Source organism: Carlito syrichta, unplaced genomic scaffold (assembly GCF_000164805.1).
Source record: "Carlito syrichta isolate Samal-C Ts95f unplaced genomic scaffold, Tarsius_syrichta-2.0.1 Scaffold108124, whole genome shotgun sequence".
Classification (NCBI taxonomy): domain Eukaryota; kingdom Metazoa; phylum Chordata; class Mammalia; order Primates; family Tarsiidae; genus Carlito; species Carlito syrichta.
Genome location: NW_007052220.1, coordinates 419,529 through 442,989, shown reverse-complemented (window position 1 = coordinate 442,989; position 23,461 = coordinate 419,529). Strand labels below are relative to the sequence as shown.

Genomic DNA, 23,461 nt, shown 5'->3' with positions numbered 1-23,461 from the left:
ATGCTTCTAGCATCTCAGATGCCCCTCTTCCAAATGGACCCCCATGGTATCAGTACTTAGGCAGCATGAGTTTTGCTTTTCTTGGGAACTGTATTGCAAGACTCCACCATGACTCCTGTATTCATTTCCTAGAGGTACTATAACAAAGTACCACAAACTGGGTGGCTTAAAACAGAAATTTATCCTTTCACAGTTATGGATGCCAGAAGTATGAAATCAAGATACCGGTTCTCTTTGAAGGCTGTAGGCAAGGATCCTTCCTTGTTCTTCCTAGCTTCTGGTGGTTGCTGGCAATCCTGGGTAGTCCTCTGCTTGTAGATGCGTCTCTCTCTTCTCTGCCTTCATCACCCCATCATGATGTTCTCCTCGCATGTAATTACTGTCTCCCTGTTCAAATTTTCCTCTTCTCAAAATACCAGCCTTTGGATTAAGGCCTACTCTAATCAACTTATTTTAATTGGAATACATCTGCAAAGACCCTATTTCCAAATAAGGTCACATGCACAGGTACTATGGGTTAGGATTTGAACAAATCTTTTTAGGAAACAGTTCAACCCACACCACCCAGGCAGTTATCGTTCCCTCAAGGAGAGGTTATATAGCATCCAACTGCCTGTATACAACCTCTAGGTTGCCTTGGAGAATGGGTCCATCTGACCAGAAGTCACACATGTGACCAGGTCACTCCTTCCCATGGTGTACCACAGATCTGAGGGAAGCATCTAGTCTCCTTCATGTAGCTGCAAAGTCCTACATGGGCTGGCCTTGCTTGCCTCTTGGCCCTGGCTCTGTCACCTCCTCCTTCCCATTCCGTGTCCGTGTCCTTGGTGCTTGAAGTTCTCTGAGTAGCCCTTGATTTGGCTTCATTTCAGTCTTGTCACACGCTGCTTCTCAACTCAGAGAACGCCTTCCTTCCTTTTTCCTCTGGGTAGGTCCTACTCATTCCCCTTCAACTCTCAACCCGGAAGTTATCTCCTATAGGGAGTCTTTGCTGACCCTCCCTGACACTAAACCAGGTGCCTCTCAACTTCTTGGCCCCCATTCTCCCTCCCAGCCACTCCCATTAGCTCACACATCACACTGCATTACATTTGTCTCTTCACTCGTCTGTGGCCCTGATGTGACTGCAAGTCTCACAAATCAGAGTCTCTGTCCTCTTCCTTCTCAAATCCCCAGTCCTTGCTCATGGCCAGTAAACATAAATGCTTGTTGAATTGAAGAATCAATTGAATGAATAAATGAATGAATGAAAAAGTAAGTAGAAAGCAAAAATATCAACAATAGCCCAACCACCTTCCAAAAGTTGTGCAAATTAAAGGAGACATTTCTTCCTTTCTGTGAATAACTACCTACCACCAAATTCAGCCAGGGGTAGATGCTCAAAGGAATGATGTTTCAGAAACTGCTAGTGTGCCAGGGTTTGGTCAGGACTGAGGATGAACCAGAGGGCAGCTTCTGGAGGAGTCTTGATTTGTTATGAGGAATGTCCAGCTTTGTGCCATGAATGCAAAAGACCACACTGTGGTGCCTGTGGCCTTCTTTTGAAATTTCAGCCCCATTTTCTTTCTCAATAAGGGTGGAAGGCAACCAAAAAAGTGAGAAGACTCAGCTAATTTCTTCTTCTCTGGCACATGTGGCTCTTTTGCATGATTGAACACCTCGACCCACTGAAGAATAAAAACTGTAATTCCTCTCTCTCTTTTTTCATTGTGTTTAGCCAAAACAAGCTGTGAAAGAATGTAAAATATATCATTTTGTTGGCACCCGTTCACAAGTGAGTCAGTGAGCTTGCTCACATTTACAACTAAAATTGGATTCTAACCTTTCAAAAATTTATGACAACTGCTCCTTCTTGTGGCTTAAATGTTGACATATAATTAATTTAGGATTTCTTCCCAAGGTTTCCTGTCCAGGTTTGTACCTGCCACAGAAATATCCTTGAAAGTTTATCTAACAGCTGGAGCCATGAAAAAACCCAGTGAAGCTTTGTAAAGCAGGGTGGGCTGTGCCAACAGGAAGAGCCCAGGAGAAAGTGGGAGGCTGCCAATGGGACTGGCTGCCAGAGGTGCCCCACATTGCAGCAACAGCATTTGGGGGAAGTTTGGGGTTCCTTTTGCCACTGTTCCTTCCTGGCCCCTGTGATGTGCTCCCTCTTTCCTCTGCACACATATTTTCATGAAGATGACTAGGCCTATAAATAACTTCGGCACAGACACTCTGGGCTGGGGCTTTCTGTATTCTGGCTCAAGCCAGTCCTGATGCCAAGACTCTGGTCTATATCTAGTATGGTGTAGAGGGGGGAAGTAATAAGAACTACTGCTAATTGAACTCCTTTTATATGCCAGGTACTAGTCAGGGTCTTTGTAGGCAGTGTTCATTTTTATTGTATCCTCTCAGCCACCTGGAGAGACTGCAGTTATTATCTTCAGATGAGAAAACTGAGGCTCAGAGTGGTAAGTGATTGATCTCAGAGGTGAAGGGATTTACTTCTTCCCTAAACTAGAAAGGGGAGGAAGAAATAGGTGGTTCCTATGTAAGAAGCCTGCCTCATGGCAAGAGCAAAATTATCTACTCCCAAATGTCAGTAGTGCTGAGGTTGAAAATCACTGCCGTCAAGTGTTTCAGACGATGCTTGGCACATGGTGAGCATTTGATAAATGTTTGTGATCATCCATGGATTCAGCTGTCTTCTAAATCTACTTTAATATTTATTGAAAACCCACTATGTGGCAGGCACACGAGAAACACAGTGGCGATCAAGACACACACAGCCTGTCTTCGTGATAGCAGCCTAGGGTGCAGTCAGACGTTAATCAAACCCTAACACAAATGCATGATGCCAAATTACTCAGAAGCGGGAGCGTGTGGGAGGAGGGGAAGAAGAGCGCTAAGGGAATGTTTGGTGAGGGGATTTGGCCAGGAATGAGAATCTGGGAAGGCCCCCTGAAGAAATGGCACCGAGGATAAGTAGCCAGCAGCTGGGTAAGGGGTTATGGGAAAGTGCTCAAGTCAGAGGGAGCCCTATGTACAGAAGCCCTGAAGGGAGACCCAGCTCCAGCTCCATGCCTCCTTCAGTCAGAATCCCTGTTCATGGACCGGCACCACCAACCAGGAATTCATCCACCCTTGCAGGGGTTTGCAATGCCACCTGTGAGACTGGATCCCAAGGAAGTTCTCTGCAGTAAAACTGAGGCCCCTGATATATTCGTGGGTCATGTGGGGGCTGCCAGGAGGACTTTGCGGTCCTGCTGCATTGGGTGCTGGCAGTGGCTTCAGGCGTGCCTCCAGAACCCACTGGCATCATGCCTCAGGTGCCCACTTTGTCATGCTCCAGTCCCTTGGTCTCTGGCCCAGTTCTGCCCAAAGGCATTTCCCAGCCCTCAGACCTGAATGCCAAGCCTGTCTTAGAAGAGCTAAGCCCAGCCCCTGCCTGCCAGGACCTTGGGATTTAACAGGGAGACTTCCAGCCAGTTCATGTATTATGAAAACACATTTTCCTCTCTTTAATCTTCAAAGTGACCAGCGACAAATGCAGTGCAGGAATTCCCTCTCAGGGCACCTCCACATCTAAGTTGGAAACATGTGTGATAGCTGGAAGTCCTGTCATAGCTGGGAGAATGGGGTACATCTGACCAGCCATTGTAACAACTCTGTTGGTTATACTTGGAGCCAGTCAGTACCAGTGGTGATTACAGAGTTCACTTAGATCCCTAAGTGGGAGCTGGAGACAAGAGAGAGAGGGCTGAGACCCTGGGCACTTGTGCTCCATACAGACCTACAAGGGCAGACTTTGGCCTGGATTTAAATGTAAACTCAAACCAGAGAGCATGTCTGCTTTTTGGCACTGTGCAGATGTGACTGGCCTTAGAGTCCCACTGAAATAACCTCTGCTTGTTTTTCCCCCTGAACTCTTCATTCTTTGGAGGGAGAGATGCCATTGTTTCCCTTTAAGATGGTCTGTTGGATGACGGGCTTTCTAAGCAAACTTTATGCTTGTGTGCCTTTGCAGAGATTGACTACAATTCTGGAGGCACCTAGTTTCATGTGTTTCTCAAAACCTGCACCACAGTAGGTTCATATAGTAGGTATTCACTTGGGATCTGTCATTATGGAACACATCCTTGGACTGGAAGACTGTGTTTTCTGTTGCTTTGACAGCTCCACCCCTCCCCACACATCTAGGACAAGATCAGTGATACTGTAGACACCCCAAAACTTAATTCTTTAGTATCCTGGCCAGTTTTCCTGTTGACCAAGCAATGCTACCCAACACAAAGAGATTGTAATGATGTGGGAACCAGAAAGGCAGCTACAATGCCAATGGCCTGCCCTGATGGCCCAGAAAGTTGCCATTTTGTTTATACCACAGTAGAAATTCCTTTTGGGCAAAACAGCTTTGGTTTAAATAGAAACATCATGGATGAGAAGGCAAGTCTCACTAACACCAATGGAATTCATATTGGGTTTCCCCTAGGTCTTTCAAGGTTACCTATGAAAGGATGAGGGCAAGAAGGCAAGATTCCATGTATGGGGATGGAGGAGTGGAATAACTCAGCAGCAGACATCCTGACCATTGCTGGGGGAGGCTCTCATTTGGAGCGAGTCTAGCATTGGAGTCCTACTTTGCCATAAAGGCAGACCTTCTCTCAATAATCTTTTTAGCGTCTACTCTTTCAGACAACTTGCACCCCAAAGCCCTCATGCAGCCAGAAAACGTGAATATTCCATCAGTTTCAAGGAAGCAATAGATTGGAATCCTCCAGATAGTTCACTCAATTTCAGAATGATAAACGATCAATCATTGCATTCCTCCTAAATGAAATTAAGATGTTAAGATATATTGCTTGGGGCTTCTGGATAGGATTTCTACAGTTGGATTTCTGACAGAAAAAAAAAAAAGTATTGCTTTGGAATTGCTGGGAAAGGGAGACAGTCTGGATCTTTGTTAAGGTAAAACATTTGATGGTGGGGAAGAATGCTTCAGACATGTTAATTTTTTTCATATTTAAAAGTAATTAATCGTCCCAAATCCTATGAAGCCAAAAGGCCACAATGCAAACTCACAGAGGGAAAGGAGGATGCACATGCCTTGATCCTCTAAACTGGAGGCTTTTGAAGAAGCTGCAGGTGAGCCTGTGTTGGGAAACAAAAATTACTGACTGAAAATCCATTTGAAAACACAGAGAGTTTGGACAAAGCCCCAGGAATGCATAGAAATCCACAGAGTTACTTGGCAAATAGCGCAGTGCATAAAAAGAAGTCCTTTTCCGTTATGTACAGGTACACAGGGACACCAAGGAGATGTGACTTTCTTGGAAGGTCTTTCCATCCCTGCTGTCCTATCAAGTCAGCGTTCCAGTGTGCTCCTGTAAGCTGTGGATTTGATATCCCAGTGTACGAGAGTCATACCACTGCCCCACTTCTTACTGGCTGTAAGACTTTGAGTGTGCAACCACTCTGCACCTGTTTCTGGAGCCTTACGATAGGTTCCTAATGACAGCTTCTTCGGCATATGAGGATGGAATGCTGTAAAACGAAAGTTTTTGCCTGTGCTTGACGAATGTTGGCAAGTCATCCTCTTCTTTGGTACTTAGCATGGCTTTAATTATTTGTCGAATATGATGGCTGGTATACTTACTAGCTGTGTATTTCATGAAGTCAATGCTGTCTTGTTCAGCTGTCCCTAGGACTCAGCATGTTTCCTGGGAAATGCTAAAAACAAACAAAAAATAAAAACTGTGGGACGAAGAAATGGAGGGAGGTAGGGAAGAAAGGGAGAAAGGAAGAAAGGATTCTTGTACTTGTCATAAACATAGCTTGACGACAATAGAAAAATCCATACTGAATTTACATGTGTATCTCATTTAAGAACCCTTTTAACTTTCAACTCTACACACCAAAACAAAGTAGCATTTCTCCTGTTCATTGATTTTCAGGTAGGTGAGTATTGGGGCCCAGTGACAAGACTATTTTTTTTTTTTTTTTGAGTTGGAGTCTCACTCAGTCGCCCAGACTGGAGTGCAGTGGCCGCTCCCGGCCACCACAGCCTCCACCTGCTGGGCTCCGGCGACCCTTCCACCTCAGCCTTCCAAGTAGCTGGAACCACAGGCGCACGCTACCACGCCCGGCTATTTTTTTTTTATTTATTGTAGAGACGAGGTCTCGCCAAGTTGCCTAGGCAGGTCTCAAACCCGCGGGCTCAGGCAATTCACTCACCTCGGCCTCCCAAAGCACAGGATTACAGGCTGAGCCACCGAGCCCGGCCGACAAGACTATTTTTTTATTTTTTATTTTTTGAGTTGGAGTCTCACTCTGTCGCCCAGACTGGAGTGCAGTGGCTACTTCCGGCCACCGCAGCCTCGACCTGCTGGGCTCCGGCGATCCTTCCGCCTCAACCTCCTTCCAAGTAGCCGGAATTATAGGCCTGTGCTACCACGCCCAGCTGATTTTTTGATTTATTGTAGAGATGAGGTCTCGCTGCCCAGGTGGGTCTCGAACCCGCAGGCTCAGGCAATCCACTCACCTCAGCCTCCCAAAGGCGCGGGATTACAGGCTGAGCCACCGAGCCCGGCCGACAAGACTATTTTTTTTTTTTTTTTGAGTCGGAATCTCACTCTGTTGCCCAGACTGGAGTGCCGTGGCTGCTCCGGGCCACCGCAGCCTCAACCTACTGGGCTCCAGCGATCCTTCCGCCTCAGCCTTCCGAGTAGCCGGAATTACAGGCATGTGCTACCACGCCTGGCTGATTTTTTGATTTATTGTAGAGATGAGGTCTCGCTGCTCAGGCGGGTCTCGAAGCTGCGGGCTCAGGCAATTCACTCACCGCAGCCTCCCAAAGGCGCGGGATTACAGGCTGAGCCACCGAGTCTGGCTGACAAGACTATTTTTAAAGGTGTGCCTCCACCCAGCTAGTTGCTGCCTTGTGTTGAATACCCTTCCCCCTCCCCCCAACAAAGATATGCTCCTCCCCCCAGAGAAGGCTATTTCCTTTTGTTGCAGGAAACTCTGATTTGGTGGTTGCTTAGAAAACACAAAGAATTTTGCGGCAAGTTGAAATTAAAGTACAGTTAATCAAATGCAAAACTCTATTCAGCCCCTATCTGCCAAAACGAAACAGCTTAAGAAATGAATTTCAGATCACTGACAATGATGACTGTGTTTATGGCAGTGGGGTTGCCTGTCTTCAGCTGGCCATCGTGGCAGGTGTGCACCCAGCATTTAGAAATTAAACAAAAACACATTGAACTTGCTGCATTAACTGTTGCCACATCGGAACGTTAATGGGTTTAGTGACCACAACCGACCCAGGCCAGAGTGTTTCAGTAGCCAGAGGACCAACCTCAGTTACTGTGCTTTGCCCAAGTTGTTACAAGCTTAATTCTTTGCAGCTTATTTTTCCTGCTGTTCTGGCCTCTCCCCCACCATGTCTTAAAGAGGGCGGCAACCAGCCCAGCCTCATATAGCAAGGCCACCGGGCCCTGACAAGACTTCTGCAGATGCAGGCACCTCAGCCTCCTGGGCCTCACCACCAGTTAGAGCGGGGCTCTGCCTCCTTCCGTCTTTAGCTAGTCTCTTCCGTTATGCGTTCTGGAATGGCCCAATCTGAAGCAAATGCAGAGAACCTCTTGATTCACCACTCATCTGGAAAAGTGGATTCTTCCTGCCTCTCTCCCTCTCCAAGAAAACATGCTGCATAGTGGTTTCTTTGCATCATAACCAAGCTTTTAACCCTGCCTGAGAAAAAAGGTCAAACATCTCCATTTCTGTACATCTAAATCAAGCAGGACCTTGGCAGCGAAGAGGTTAAATTGCTCAAAAGGCTGGATCTGTGGTTTCCTGCCCATACTTGCTCTGGCCTAAGGCAGTGCTTGCTGTTTGGGGGGGGGGGGGAGGTCTGCTTGGACCCAGGTGGCCGACAGGCAAACCATGTTATTAAGAAGCTGGGATCGCAAAACCTTGATCTTCAAACGAGACCCCTAATTAGTCACCAGCCCAAGAGTAAATGGAATTCCACCTAGTGAGGCGGGAAGGGCGCCTTCAAATCCTGGAGACTAATTGCCATTATTGGCTCTATGAAGATCCTGTTGTAAACACTTGTCATTCGAGCCACTTCTGGTCGGTAAACTTGAGATATCAAATTGTTCCTTCATGTTTCAGATTCTCAAAAATGCCTCTCTGCCTCCTTTTCTAGGAAGAGATATCTTTTTCCTGAACATGACAGCTTGCTTAGCATGCGGTTTAGGGAGGTGTCTCCCTGTGACCTGGATATGCTAGAGCAAGTGCATCCTAAAACAGAGTTCTTTTCAGTAAGGGATTTTAAAACACGTTCTACTTTATTCTCATTGGAATTTGAAAATGCCATCTCAAAAATGAACTGTAATTGCTGGCAGAAGGAATTTATCATGATGAAAATGGGGCTTACCTTGGGGAGCACCCCTCGATGATACAGACCTTTATAAGGCCCCTGGGAGGGGCCCTAATGATATGTCCACAAGGCCATATATTTTAATCAAGTTTGAAACAATCAATTATCTGTGGTTTTTTTTGTCCTTCTTGAAGAGGGCCTGCTATGTGTTATAAACGTCAGGCCACACGAAACCAATATTCGATATTCAGTGTTATTTCTGGAGAAAGTCTTTTCTCCCTGCTTTTTGACATCTTTTTTCTTGATCCTGTTTCCCATTGTGAAGGGAAAGGTAAACTTCTGCAGGCTACATACAGGGTGCTAGGTTTTATCTAAATTCACTCTTTACTAGAAGGATGTCTCAAGAGCTTAGGACCAAGAGACCCTGGATCCATCCCCTTCAAGGGCAGCCTAGAGAATATCAAACTGGAGTGGCAAAAGGGGCCAGCCTAAAGAAGTTTGGGAGCCATGGGGATTTGGGCAGGTCCCAGTGTTTCAGGACCACTGAGACTCTATTATCTAGACACAGTCGTGGCAGAAGCATATCAGAGTGAGAGAGGGAGGAAGCAAGTAATAACTAGTTTCTGAATATTCCTAGGCAAGCGCGAATTTCCTATTCACCTTTGAGGTTGGCTTTTATCAAGCATCAGTGGGGTCTGAGATAACAAATCCATGTTCAACATCCACAGCAAGCAAGTTATGGGGCCAAGTATCATCTAGTGTCAAATCGCCCCTTTCTCCCAAAGCTTCAGAACTGTTTCTTCAGCGAGCTGAGGAGTCACTATTACTCAGCAATCATTCCTTTGTATGAAGAGCTGAGGGTGGACAGGAGGGTGGGAGTTGAGGGTGGGACAGAAGTTCCTTATACAAGGCTTAGGGTATTTGCTCATAGGATTCTATTGTCCCTGTGATGAAAGCTATGGTTTTCTCTGTACAGGTAACCTACTAACCTCAGACCTCTCTCAGAGCACACAGAGGTGGTTGCCCTAAGTAAGGTTCTCCAGGGTGACGCGGATGTTTCCCTGTCTCCCTAGAGTGAGGGTGTTCTGTTGAATCAGCCCTCATCTCTGATGTCATCGGCAGCACCCCCAAAGATTCCCAAAGCATTATTTTAATCTATGTGTTTCACTGATTGGAGATGTTAGAAATTGTATGCTATGCTTGGTTATTTTAACTAGTTGAGAAAAGAAAGACTGACATCAGTTTTGACAACAAACAAAACGAGTTTTTGTTCTATCAGTTATGTTTAAAATATTCCAATTTCAAACTAAACACAATGTGTGGTTATTCTGTCAGCGATTTATATAGCCACCAGGGCGCCACAGTTACACACTGCATACATCATTGTATTTTTAAAATGTACTTAATGAACTTTTTTTTTCTTTTCTAGTAACTACTTCATTGCCTTAAATGAATGCATTCCAATAGAATTTGTAACAAATGACCACTTTGTGTTTGCATTAATGCCAAACACGTTTAACAAATTTTTAACAAGGAACCCTGGCAAAATGCCAAACTCCTAGAGGGACACTGAAGGAATGCTATAAATTTAAACTAGATTTTACCTTTTCACTTAACTCAGCAAGTGTCTTATGTGTCTCACTATCTCAGGATTGCAGCATTTCTATTTTATGTCAGATAATTTGTACATTTTCATTATTTTTATTACTTAGGTTGTGCCTATTTCCACAGGACTTTTAAATCTATGCAAAATAATATGAAAGCAACCTAGTCATTAATATTTCTATAGCATTATTCATATTTTACATAGGTTGGTAGATGCATATTCTTTACCTATCTACCAAAATACCGCTGTGTTTAAAACAGCACGGTCAACCAGTTTATATAAAAACAATTGATTAGACCAGTGGTTTTCAGCTGGGGGCGATTTTGCCCCCCAGAACTATCTGGCAATGTTCTGAGATATTTTTGATTGTCATGATTGGGAAAGGATCAGTGCAGCCTGGGATGCTGCTATACTTCTTACATTGCCCTGGGCGCCCCATGGCAAAGCATTGTCTAGCCCCCAATGTCCGCTGAACCGAGATGGAGTAATCTTGGAGTAGAGCCACAAAGGCCTTTGGCTATGGGCAGTCTCTCAGGTTAAAGAGGGAATACGTTTAAGAAAAAACTACAACTGAACACATTTCTACTCAACCAATGTTTTAAAAGTTACATAAAGTACCTATGCTTGTGTTGAGTGGCAGATTTCTGATTTTTTTACTTTTACAGCCTTCTGCTCTTGAGAAGAAAAAAACACTAAAATGTAGACTAGGGTAGTTCTAGAGTTGACTGCTGATTGGGACATGCACAAGATCAGCCAACAGATGCATGCCAAGTGCCGCCCACGGGGAGAAAGAAGGCCATTGCTGGGCATTGGGAATGGTCTCATAGGCAAGGCTGGTGAAAGGCAGGTGTTTTGTGGACAAGCGCTTTATTTGAATAGCTATGCAATTATCATAATGTATATTAGACAAATATTGGCTCTATTATTGTATTATGGTATTAAAATAAATCTTTCTTTAAAAAGGAAATTTAAATTTTTAGAGATAAAAAATAATTAAATATCACAGATATTGTGGAATGACTACAAAAACTGAAAAGGAGGGAGCTTTAGGAACTTGGCCTCATGGTAAAGGGAGTGGGGGCTCTGGAGTTGAAATGTGGCAGGACTCCCTGCCTCAGAAAAGCTGTGGGTTCAGGTGAGGCCCCAGGAAGGTGGAGAACTTGACCAAAACCATTCAGTTCCTCTAAGTTTCCGTTTCCTTGTCAGTACTAAGGGCTGTTACCCTTCTGGGTCAATACTATGGTGCTGTCAAGTTTTTTGAGATCATTCATGCAAAAGCACAAGGGCCGTGGCAGATAGCATGCACCAAATGTTAACTAGTAATAATTCTGACCACAATAATCGTGACAAAAATAAATCCTAAAGAGACATAGCAGTCTATCTGACATTTTAATGGACAGAGCCCACATCCACCCGAAGCCCTTCACTTAAAACATAGGTGAGTTACTCCCAGAGCACAGAATCCCAAGGGGATACACAAAGTCAGCCAGTTACCTCCTTCCTAACAGCAGTTTGCAATTCTGAGCACAGGGCTGGCCAGGCCCACCCCCAGCCCAGCCCCCAGCCCTTTAGGCTCTAAAGTGTTACATTTTATTGCCCCATGGAGCTGTAGGAGTCCACCCTCAAGGTAAAATGTTGCTCTCCACTCATATTTTTGAATTATGGTTTCAAGGTGGTTGCCCCTATCAAGAAAATTAAATGATTTAGCATAATTTGTTGCCACTTTGATCACAACAATAATAAATAAATCTTCATGAGGAAAACGGGAAACCCATTCTGCCCCGTTTTAAAAGATGTTAAGTAATAACACAGATGTAGTTATAGTTTTTTTTTTTTTAGCAGAAACGACTCTATTGGGCTTTCCTATGAGCAGAGTCGCTTTGTGGAGCTGTCCTGGAGGATGCGCGCTGCCCCCAGAAGAGCAGTTCTTCTCCTAGGCCCTTGTTAATTAGTCTATCCGGGGCCCGCCTTTTATGTGGGCACCATGTGCAATATGTTAAGGGCATCCATAGCCGTTGTGAATGGGTGTCTGTTTTTGTACCTGGGGGCACACTGCACACATTTGGAAAGCACATGGAGCGTAATGGACATTAACCCAGATGTCAAAAATAGCCTGCATTTTACTACTGTTATTAAACAGTTTCCCCTTTAACCCCTTGGTGTTTACCAAAGACCTCTTGCTCCCAGTCTGTTTCTGCAAATCACTACTGAAATGGCAGGAGAAGAAAGCTGTAATCGGGCAGGTGTCTTTATTCCAAAGAAAAACAGTCTGAAGGAATATTTGTGAGACACCACACGTCTACAGCCTGCTGTCCCCGGGAGCTTGTTCTGGGGCAGAATCTCACTGCTGCACTCAGTCACCCACCCCGGCCCTGAACCAAGTCAAGAGCAGTGATCCCACCCAACACTGATTTTTTTCCCCACAAAGTAAATAACTTTTTATTTTAGTATGCTACTAGTTACACATTCTTTCGTTTAAAAAATCCAAAAAGTGCCAAAAAATAATTCTAAAGGAGAAACAGTTTAAAAACACCACCCAGAGATCAATATTAATAATATTCTGATATATACACTTGCAAATATTTACCTTTATGTGTGTGTTGATGCAAAAATGACACTGAACTACATAGCAAATGGTAATCAGTTTTTTTCACTGAAAAGTTGTAGACATCTTTCCCCACTTAAAAAAACAGAGAGCTACATCATAATTGTCATCAGTCAGCAAATCTTAAGCATCTCTATATCCCAGTTCCTGGTTCATTTTTTTCATGGCACACATTTTAAAAATCTCATTTATTGATTGATTTGTGTATCTGTTTGTTGTCTGTCTTTCCCCCAGGAATGCAGGCTCCATGAGGGCATGGATCTTGTCTGCACTTCTCATCATTATATCCCTAGCACCAAGCACATAACCAGACAGAGAGATGCTGTATTAACTTTCTATTTCTACCTAACAAATTATACAACTTTAGTGACAGAAAACAACATCCATTTATTTTCTCAAAATTCTGTACGTAGGTCAGAAGTCCAGATGGTCTCAGCTGGGTTCTCTGCTCAGGATCTCATAAAGCCAAAGTCAAGATGGGCTTTGCTGGACTTTAGTTTGAAGGCTCTGGGGAAGCATTCACCTCTAGACTCATTCACGTTGTTGGCACAATTCAGTTCCTTGTGGTTGTCGGACTGAGGTCCCTGTTTCCTTGCTGGCTGTCACCTGAGACCCACTCTCACATCTTAAAGGAAGCTCTCAGGTCTTTGCCCTGTGGCTCCCTCCGTCTCAGCACAGAGAATCTCTGTAAGGTTTCAGATTTCCCTAACTTTCTCTTCTGCTACAGTAGAAGAAACATTTCTCCTATTAAAGGGCTCCTGTCATTAAATTAACTATACTCAGATTATCTCCATTAAGATTAAGATTAGTGGCCTTAACTGCATCTGTAAAGTAACATAATCGTGGTCTGAGATGTTTTCGGTCCCAGTGCCAGGGATTAGGGTTGGGAATCTTGGAGAAAGGGATGCAGATTTTAGGATTCTGCCTACTCTAGGTACTCTGTAAAATTTGTGGGGTTCATGAGTGAATCATCCTGTCTCAAGAACTGTAAAAGGCACAAGGAACGCTAAGTGAGCAAGACTAGCCTGCCCCTGTCCCCATAGAGCTTATATCTAGACCATGGCTGTCCAATAGAAATATAATGCAAGCCACAACTGTAATTTTGAGTCTACTAGTAGCCACATGTATAAAGTAATAAGAAACAGGTGAAATTAATGGCACTAGATTTTATTTGATTCGGTATATCCAAAATATCATTTTAACATGAAGACAATATAAAAATTGTTATTGAGATCGTTTACATGCTTCATATTACATTTTCAAAATCTGATATGTATTTAATGCTTATAGCACATCTCAATTTGGACTAGCCACATTTCAAGTGCTCACATGTGGCCAGTGGCTACCATATTGGTTGTATAGGTCTAGACAGTTCACCAGAAGGCAATCCTGCAGTGTGTGTGTGACATCCTGCTCCATGTCACACCCAAGAGGGTCGTCAGGAAAGGCTTCCTGGAAACATCTAAGCTGAGACTGAAGAGTAAATAGGGATGGATCAGATCAAGAGTTGGTGTAAATGCATGGCAGACTGAAAGATATGTTTGTGAGATGAGGAGAAAAGAAAGTTTTAGGATTCGGTGCAAGTTCCACGTAGGTAGAACATCAGGAGCAGATTGTCTGAGCTAAGCACAGGACTGGAGAGAGAGAGGCCAGATGGGGCCTCACCAGCATGGCCAGGAATCCATCAGTCCTGCATCCTGAGGGGGATGGGATTGTAAACAGGGTTGTAAACAGGGGTTGTAAACTGTAAACAGAAATGCATGATGGAGTGGATGTCACCATTGAAATAGCCCTGCCAGCCACTCTGGCGGGAGCTCAGAGTCCGGTGCCATAAGAGGGAATGCTGGAGAAGTCAGGGTTGCTGTGAACATCCCGGTGAGGCAAGCTGGCTAGGGACCATCTCACAGTGGGTGGCACCCAGATTGCCTCATTGTTGGAATCCAGGATTTCTTTTTTATTTTTTTAAAGCATATGCTTGCCTGTACTTCAACAGGATCATCTGCATGTCGAACTGCTGGCAGTGTCACTTGAAGCTTCCTTGTTTTTTTGTTTATTTATTGTTTGTTTCTTTCCCTCAAACCCATTTAGGCTTCCAGGTGAATGGATTGCTTAACTGAAGAAGGGGCTACACTTTTTGAGAATTCTCTTATCTACAGCCTAAACCTTACCTCAAAGCAGTGCACTGTAATCATAAGGCATTGTATTCAGCCTTGTGACCTGCTACCCAGCTAGAAATTTTTCTCCCAACTGAATAAATGATTGTTCTTTGCTACTTTATCTTGGAAAAACATCAAGGACATCGGACATTCACTGTAATTATTTTTCACCCGTTTCCCCATCTGTAAAAATATGGCCAGTGCGTTTTAATACTGCTTGGATTTCTCTTTACCTTTTAATCATGTGGCTTTCTAATATATTGGTCAGCCCTTTAAAAGGATGATTAAGACATACTTAATGCGCAAAAGAATTAGAGCTATGCACAGTTTATGAAACAGAAAGCGTGCTCTGACTTACAATTTTTGTACAAAGTTTGCAGAGATTTTATGTGCCAGAATGAGTAATATGATCTGCTCTAGGAACTCCCTAACTTTCTGGCTCTGCAAAAGTCATTTTTCTGCCCCAATTCAAGTTTCTTAACCAGAAGGGTTACACCAAACTCCTCAGAGTATGAATTAGCAGAGTTCATCCAAGCCACATATTTCATTTGCACTACTTAACGATGGCTTGGAATAGCTGTCTACCTGTGCAGACGCTGAGATCTTTGGCGTTCTTGTTAGTCACTGTGGCTCAAGAAATGCTGTGTATCAACCACCAAATCAGACAGCTCAGGCTAGATATAAAAAGTGTCTTATGTGTGCGTGCATGTTTGATCTTTCCTCTCCCTGCCATGTTCCCCAGATAGCTGCACTGTTGTGTCTAGAAACCCTGAAGCACTCAAAGGCCATATGTGAATGATAACAGCACAGGCACACACAGCTGAGGATGAGCAAACAAGAAAATCACCATTTGGAGCAGCAGTGTGGGATAGTCCCTTCTTCTCACCCATTGCACTGTTTCTTGCTAAGCTGCAGTAGTATCTACACCCACGGCTCCTTACTAGGACAGTGAGAGAACTTGGGGCACTTCTAGATACCTGTTCCTCGAAGCTTGAAATATGCAAATGGATGACTGTTGTATTTATGTTTGGGGTTAAGACTGGGCACAAGCCAATTGGATGTAAGGATGAAAGCCAACTTTGTTTCAATCTGCTCTATTTAAGGATGCCAATATTCTTTAAAAAAATTTTTATTATAATAAAATACATATAAAACGTGCCATTTTTACTTGTAAGAATACATTTCAGTGTCATTAAGTACCTTCACAGGGTTGTAAAGCCATTACCACTACTCATTTCTAGAACTTTGTCATTACCCCAAACAGAAACTTTGTATCCACTGACAAATAACTCCCCATTCTCCCCTCTCCTCAGACCCTGGTCACTTCTGATCTATTATCTGCATCTATGAATTTATCTGTTCTAGATGTCTGATATAAGTGAACACTTAACAGTATTTGTCTTGTCTGATTTATTTTGCTTAGCATGTCATCTGCAAGGTTTATCCATGTTGTAGCATGCATCAGAACTTTACTTTTATGACTGAATCATACTCCATTGTATGTATATACTATATTTTGTTTATCTATTGACAGACAGCTTTGGCTATTGTGAATAATGATGCTTTGAATATTTGTGTATACACATTTGTTTGATTCCCTGTTTTCAGTTCTTTTGGGAATATGCTCAGGAGTGGATTTGCTAGATGCAATATTCTTTTAAATTATTGCTTTCAGATGATTTTTAAGGAAATGTTTGGTTTTCTGATGTCTTGACCATCTTGAATTCTCTAATCTCTATGTAGTCATGTTAACAAACAATTTTAAAACCATAGTTGGCCAGGTGCACTGGTTCATGCCTATAATTCCAGCACTTTGGGAGGCCAAGGCAAGAAGATTGCTTGAGTCCAGAAGTTTGAAACCAGCCTAGTGAACATAGTGAAATCTATGTTCTCTACCCCTTCCCCCCAAAAAAATTACCTGGACGGGATGGCATGCACCTGTAGTCTCAGCTACTTGTGAGGCTGAGGCAGAAGGTCACCTGAGCCCAGGAGGTTGAGGCTATGGTGAGCTATGATTGTGCCACTGCACTCCAGCCTGGGCAATAGAGTGAGACTCCAACTAAAAAAAAAGTCATTGTAGAAAAGTGTGGAGAAAAAAAGTGGTACATAATCTGATTGTGTAGAAATAATCACTGGAGCATTTTGGCATATTTCCCTTCTATTTCTTTTTGTGTATCAAGAGACATACACATGACATATTTTGAAAGAAGCCTCTTGTAGGACATAATTTAACTTCCAGTTCACCTTGCCCTACCTCTGTGCTTCTTCCTATTGGCCGCTCCCTACTCCCACCCAGCCCCAGTCAACAAGAGTGGTGGAGAGGACTGTGCAGGGGTCTGGAGCAGGGAACTCCCAGCTAGGATTATCTCAGATGTTGTTGCCAGTTTCTTTCCCAGCTAAATGATGCACTTTCTTATTGCAGCTATCAGAAGGACTGAAAAAAGGGAAAAGACAGCTCTGCAGCAATATCCTGATAATCTATTGCAGTGCAGCCCACATCACCATCCACCACCACCTGGAGAGGCTCATCAGAACTCAAGGGGAGTTTTCACTTTCATTACTGAGCATGATTCTGTTCTGCTTGATACTTCCTTCATCACTTCACATCCTTTCTCATGGATTCGGATATGTTGGAAGGGAAGAATGCAGAAGAGGAGAAAACTGACAGATCCTCTGTGTTTTGGGGGGGATTGGGGCATTTAAAATGCGATCCCCTTTTCTGAATGTCATTACTGGATAATATATTATTTATGTTACTTAAACATCATTGGATAAAGTTTGAACTCCATGAGATTTTTGAAGATGGCTTCAGCTTCTGTTGGACAACTAGCCTCATCTCCAGTATTCTGCTGGTTCAGCCTAAGTGGTTATTCCTAATGCATTAGATTATCAAAAAGTGTAAATTTGCTGTGAGTGAGTGGTGTTGGCAGTGTGTGTATGCCACGATGCATGGAGCGTTTGACAAAGAAACTAAAACACCAAAAATTGTGAGCCTTTACCCTCCTCTGTTTCTTTAATCCGCTGTTCAAAGAACTGCATTTTGATGGTGTAACCAGTAGTTACCTCTGGGCCAGGTTGGAAATGAAATCAATTTTTTAAACCACTAATACTTGCCAAGAAATCGCCTTATGAGAACATGGTGTATGTCTCTGACAATGCATGGCACATCTAAATTGGTCATTCATAATCGTATCTACCCTGGTCATGTACTGGAGAGTGGCAAAAGTCTGAGACACCTGCATATGGCTATTGTGTTCCATTCACCCCCACAGCTGGGACGTGACCGAGCCTCAGACTCTTACCATTCCCGTACGTGCAGGTCTCCATGAAGAAGCTGGCACTCATTCACGTTTCAAGATCCAAATGCTGTGCACACAGTATAAGCTTAGATCTTCTGTAAATGAAGGGTCATTTCTCATTTTTTTAAAAAAAATATGTCTGCAACATGGATTCCAAAGCATTTTCAGCATCAAACATGAAAACATTGATGAATGAGGAACAATCACAAAAACTGTGTATCTGTATATAGCTCTACACAACATGTATGTGGATACAGTCATTATTTAAAGCACATGCCAGGGAAAGAGACCACATTTTGAGGTCTTTTACATACAGTGACATGGTACTAAGGAGAATTAAACTCCTACTGCTTCCTCTGAATATTAAAAAAATTTAAAGTTGTTATAAATTCATAAAACTCATGACTGAGTCTGGCAAACATGTGCAACTCTTGTATTGATCCATTTTCTTGTCAATGGAAGAAATCCTTCCACGTGTATGCAAGTGGGAGATGAAAACCTGCATTTTTAAAGGACAAACCGTGAATTTAAGCATGAGTGGCCTTAATAAATATAGTTGTCTTTCTTTGCTGCTGTGGAAAGGATTCTAAACAGATGTTCCTGAAGTCTTGCATTGAATTTAGTTGTTATTACCTTATAAAATGTTGGTGCAATTAACTCTGGACCTCTCTCGTGAGCCATAGAGATATTTAAAAGACAGACACCTTGTTTGTCCAAGAAGATGAAACTGTCTTTGAGTTGCACTGTTCATTCTTAGTGCATCAGGAGTAAATATATTCAAGCAGGTTTCTTGCTTCTGGCTTTGTTCTTGTCATAAGTATAGCAAACTATGTAAAGCTTCTATGTTGCATAAACAATCCAAATACATTCATGTTTTAAAAGTTTGTCCTTTATCAGAAGGATCTGGGTCTTGGTTGATGAAGTGAGCAGAGTTGTTTGCAAGCTCATTTAGCACATTTTGACACAATGTTGCACTGAAAACCCAGGCCACAAATGCATCCCCGGGAACAGTTTGGACAAATGTCCTCAAACAGGTGGTCCTCACTGCCTCCTGCAAGCAGGTCCTGACCTGAACTCTGCAACTGAATACTTGAAGTAGGTAGTAGGAAATCCAGTAGGGTAATAGGGTCCTTGAGACAGAGAAACAACCAATCACATATAGTTAGCTATTTCTACATATGTGCCAATTTTGTCACAGCTATTTTTGGGGGAATCATTTTTTTGCCCCATTTTTGTTGCTTAAAAGTATTATTGATCTTATCTTTATGGGCACATATTTTCGTTTCTTAAAAGTTAAATTCTATCTGACATAGCATCTTTTCCCATTTTGTGTAATATTCTCTGATGTTTGGGGGTTACCAAAAAATATCCCTTTTCACATATTACAAATAGTCTCTGGGTTTACAAAAAACACTGTGATGTTGGGAAGATGCTTCCTTTTTGCAAACTTTAGCAGGTTTCCTTCTAATCATAATGTAGTTGGGGGAAATAAAAGTTTGGGCTAACATCTAGGAGAAGTTGGTATAACTTTGTGCAAAAGCAGGCTTGTACTTTATACCCCATTTGATTTCGATGTACAGTCTCAATTTTGTATTTAATGATTTTTGTGTATCCAGTATGCACGTTAACAGCGTGTCAACTTTCATTTGAAAGTGGGTTTCAATTTACTTTTTAAACAGTGTTTATGACGAGACCTCAAATGTGTTGACATAAGCTCTATCTGCAATGTTTTTGTGTAGAGTGGCGATTGAATGCTGCCGAGGGTCAGTGTACCTAATTCCCCAAGACCCTCGTTTGATAGTGCTTCTTGTAATATTTCTTCAAGTGAGTGGCATGTGGGTTGTGATATTGACCATGTGATTATGGACATCGATATGAAAAATATAAATAAAACTAAGGAACCCTCGAAACTACCAGTGGGCATGTATTAGCCAGTCATTGTAACCTCGTGTCTAGTAGAACAATGTACAAGGTATGTACAGTTCATAAATTTGTTATCACGTGTATGAGAAGTACTTTGTGCTGATCGCCTTATTTATATTCATCAAATAAACTTTGTTTCTTTCTGAAGTGAGTTCATTCTATCGCTAATAAATGCTCCGGTTGTGGAAGTTTCTAATATTTTGGAGGTCCTGAATCCCTATTTCAAGGAAAAAGGGAAGTTATTGGCTCACTCAGATGGAAAGGCCAAGACATAAATTTTCCTTTATGTACAGCTATATCTAGAGGTTAAAACTAAGAAATTAGGGGTTCAAATGACGAAATTTACATCATTGATGGTGTTTCCTGTCTTCTTCCCCTCCCTCCTTGCTTTTCACTCTTTTTCTCTAAGTCCCTCCCTCTTTCTCCATCTCACCTTCTGCCTCCCTCTCTTCCTCCTTCCCACCTTTTCCCCCCTTTTCTCCCTCTTTTTATCTCTTTCCCTTTCCCTCCCTCCTTTGCACTTTCCATCTAGTGCTAAGCTCTCTCCACTTGGTGGCAAAGATGACTCCCAACAGCTCTGATTATTTTGGTTTTCTAGAAGAAAGACCTTATCTCTCCCTGCATCTACCTCTGTCTCCTCTAAAGTGACACTTAGTGGTTATTTTGTTGTTGTTGTTGTTTAATCATGCATCCAGTTACCTTTTTCGAAGGAGCTGGGAATTGACTTCATGTGATTGACAGCTTTACTGACTGGTTGTGGGAAGGGCAATTTCCAAGGCAAAAAAAGTGATTTTTTTTTTTTTTTTTTTGAGTTGGAGTCTCACTCTTGTCACCCAGGCTGGAGTGCTGTGGCACACTCACAGCCACTCCAGCGTCAACCTACTGGCCTCCAGCAATCCTTCTGCCTCAGTCCTCTAAGTAGCCAGAACTACAGACGTGCGCTACCATGCCCGACTAATTTTTTTTTTTTTTTGAGTTGGTGTCTCACTCTGTCACCCAGACTGGAGTGCAGTGGCTGCTCCCGGCTACTGCAGCCTCAACCTGCTGGGCTTCGGCGATCCTTCCGCCTCAGCCTTCCAAGTAGCTGGAACCACAGGCGCACGCTATCACGCCCAGCTAATTTTTGATTTATTGTAGAGATGAGGTCTCGCCAAGTTGCCCAGGCGGGTCTCGAACCCGCGGGCTCAGGCAGTTCACTCACCTCAGCCTCCCAAAGGGGCGGGATTACAGGCTGAGCCACCGAGCCCAGCAATTTTTAATTTATTGTAGAGACAAGGTCTCACCAAGTTGCCCAGGCTGGTCTCGAACCCATGGGCTCAGGCAGTCCACTCGTCTCAGTCTCCCAAAGTGCTGGGATTACTGGCTGAGCCACTGAGCCTGGTCCGAAAAAGTGATTCTATTCTAGCTAGCCCTGCCATCTCTTGGATACACACACACAATGGTCCATGCAAGGACCCATCAGCCTTCTTCACAGCCTACCTGTGAGTCGCAGTGAAGAATTTGCTAGATGTCCTTTTCAAGCCTACAGAACCAGTTCCTGATTCCTTTAAAGATTTGAATTATAGTACACAAGAATTTCCAATTCTTACCATGACTGAAATAAATGTATAATTTATTGTCAGAGCTAGAAACTATGTTAGATAGCATGTAAGCCACCATCCTCATTTTACCAGATGGGGAAACTGAGGTCAAGTCAGACGTGACTGTTCCAAGCATACATGGTAAGTTCATGGTAATCCAAGTCTGTCCCCAGAGTTCTGCAAACAGGAATATGTGCCCTTGAAGGCTCTTGGAGAAGGAGAAGAAGGGACAAAATCTCCCTCCAGCTGACCCTTTACAACATGGGACAAATATCATTTGGTTTCTGTACTTTTTGGGCTCCAGGTATGAAATTTCCTCACAGTTGGGTACGTTTTGGGGGACCTGAAAAGTTGTTGGCCCTGTTCATTTTATTGCCTTTTTGTAGGAAGATAACTTTTGTTGGACAAGAATGCCTTACCTCTTGGACATTCCTGTAGCAGTGGTTTGTGTTCAGGTCTGGTTATGTAAATCCAGCTGGCGAGGTGGAACCTCTGCTTCTTTACCCAGAATCCAATCTTTTTCTGGATTTAAACTGCAGGCTAATCTGTACCTTCAGTTCTACTGAAGCTCATAGAGTTAATTTTGGGATGCTTGTGGTTTTAACCTTAAAAAAATCTACCTTGACTGCTTCTAGTATCTGGACTGCTCCAACAATAGATTGGAAAGCATTCCAATTCTCAGAACTGCTACTATTCATAGTAATAATCCTACTAATACTAAATAAACACAGATAATAAACAACTGAACATTACTGAGTGATTGTTAGGAGCCAGGCCATGATGCTAAGGACTCACATGCTTTGGCCCATTTATTTCTGACAACAGTCCCATGAGGTACGTGCTGTCATGATCCACATCTTACAGTGAAAGAAACAGAGGCCCACAGAGATGATTGGAAATAGCATGCAATTCTGGAGTGCTTATTTGGTGCCAGCCTTGTGCTGTGCTGTTTATCCTCAGAGTTATCCAATGAAGTAGACACTATCATTAGCCTCACTTAACAGATCAGGAAAGGAAGCCTAGCAAGCTTGTGTGCCTCATGCAGGGTCCCCCAGGAAGTAGGTGGTGAGGTCAGTTTTTGAACCCAGTGCTCAGCAAGCACCTCTGCTGAGCGGATGTGTGAGACGCTAGGTCAGAGTGATGAGATATGAGGGGCTGGAATTCAGATCCCTCTCACCCCACTCAGCAGTGCTTCCTGGTTGCATTTGGTTTCCAACATGACCACACAGCCCGCAGGGCCTGAAGGGGCTATTTGCTTCATCGCCGGGTGCCACAGTTGATCACCATGACAAGAGAACGGACTGCCAAACAATAAGGCTGTGGCTCACAGAGGAAATCAAGCCACATGGGAAAGGGAGTTTAGACAAAGCTTAGTTAGCCACGTTGGATTTAAGCCTGTAATCCATGGACCTCTTAGATTTCCTCCAAGCCCTCAGTCTCTGGGCATCAGCACCTCTGACTTCCCAGGCATACTTGGTCCTCCTTGGTGTCGCAGGTGGAGCATGTGGTGACAAGGACTGCAGAGGTGTTCCCGGGTGAGAGAGGGCCTTGGGTGCCATGCTAACAGATGTGGACATAATGCTACTGGCCATTGATTCTCAACTTTGGTCATTGGAATACCACTTTTCTGGTATTTGCTATATCTGAAAACAGTAATGTAGTTTTAGCTAAGTAATTTATTTTAAATTAAATAAGTGTATCTTTTTTTACTTAAATAAGTTTACTTTAATAAAAATGCCAAGATCAAAAATGAGAAACTAGAATCATTTGCCATATGTAAGTAGACATCACCAAATATGAGAATAAAAATAATGAAAGTACAAATGAGAACAATAAAAATAACACAAAGTCCTGAGCCTGAGGCCTTCTCTTTCTTTGTTAAAAAAGGAGACTGGCAAAAGTTAGAGAAGGCTTCTTAGGGCTAAAC

At 43.1% G+C, this 23,461-nt stretch overlaps 1 protein-coding gene across 2 annotated transcripts in view; it reads left to right on the top strand.

Annotated features, from left to right (window-relative positions):
* The window catches only part of LOC103270862 (ERC protein 2-like), a 424,845-nt gene extending 404,740 nt beyond the window's left edge, over positions 1–20,105 (top strand). For both annotated transcript variants that reach the window (XR_002482512.1, XM_021717399.1), the window contains one exon: positions 17,155–20,105. The gene's annotated coding sequence lies outside the window, so the exon portion shown is untranslated. The remainder of the gene's footprint in view (positions 1–17,154) is intronic.
* The last annotated feature ends 3,356 nt before the right edge of the window (positions 20,106–23,461 follow it).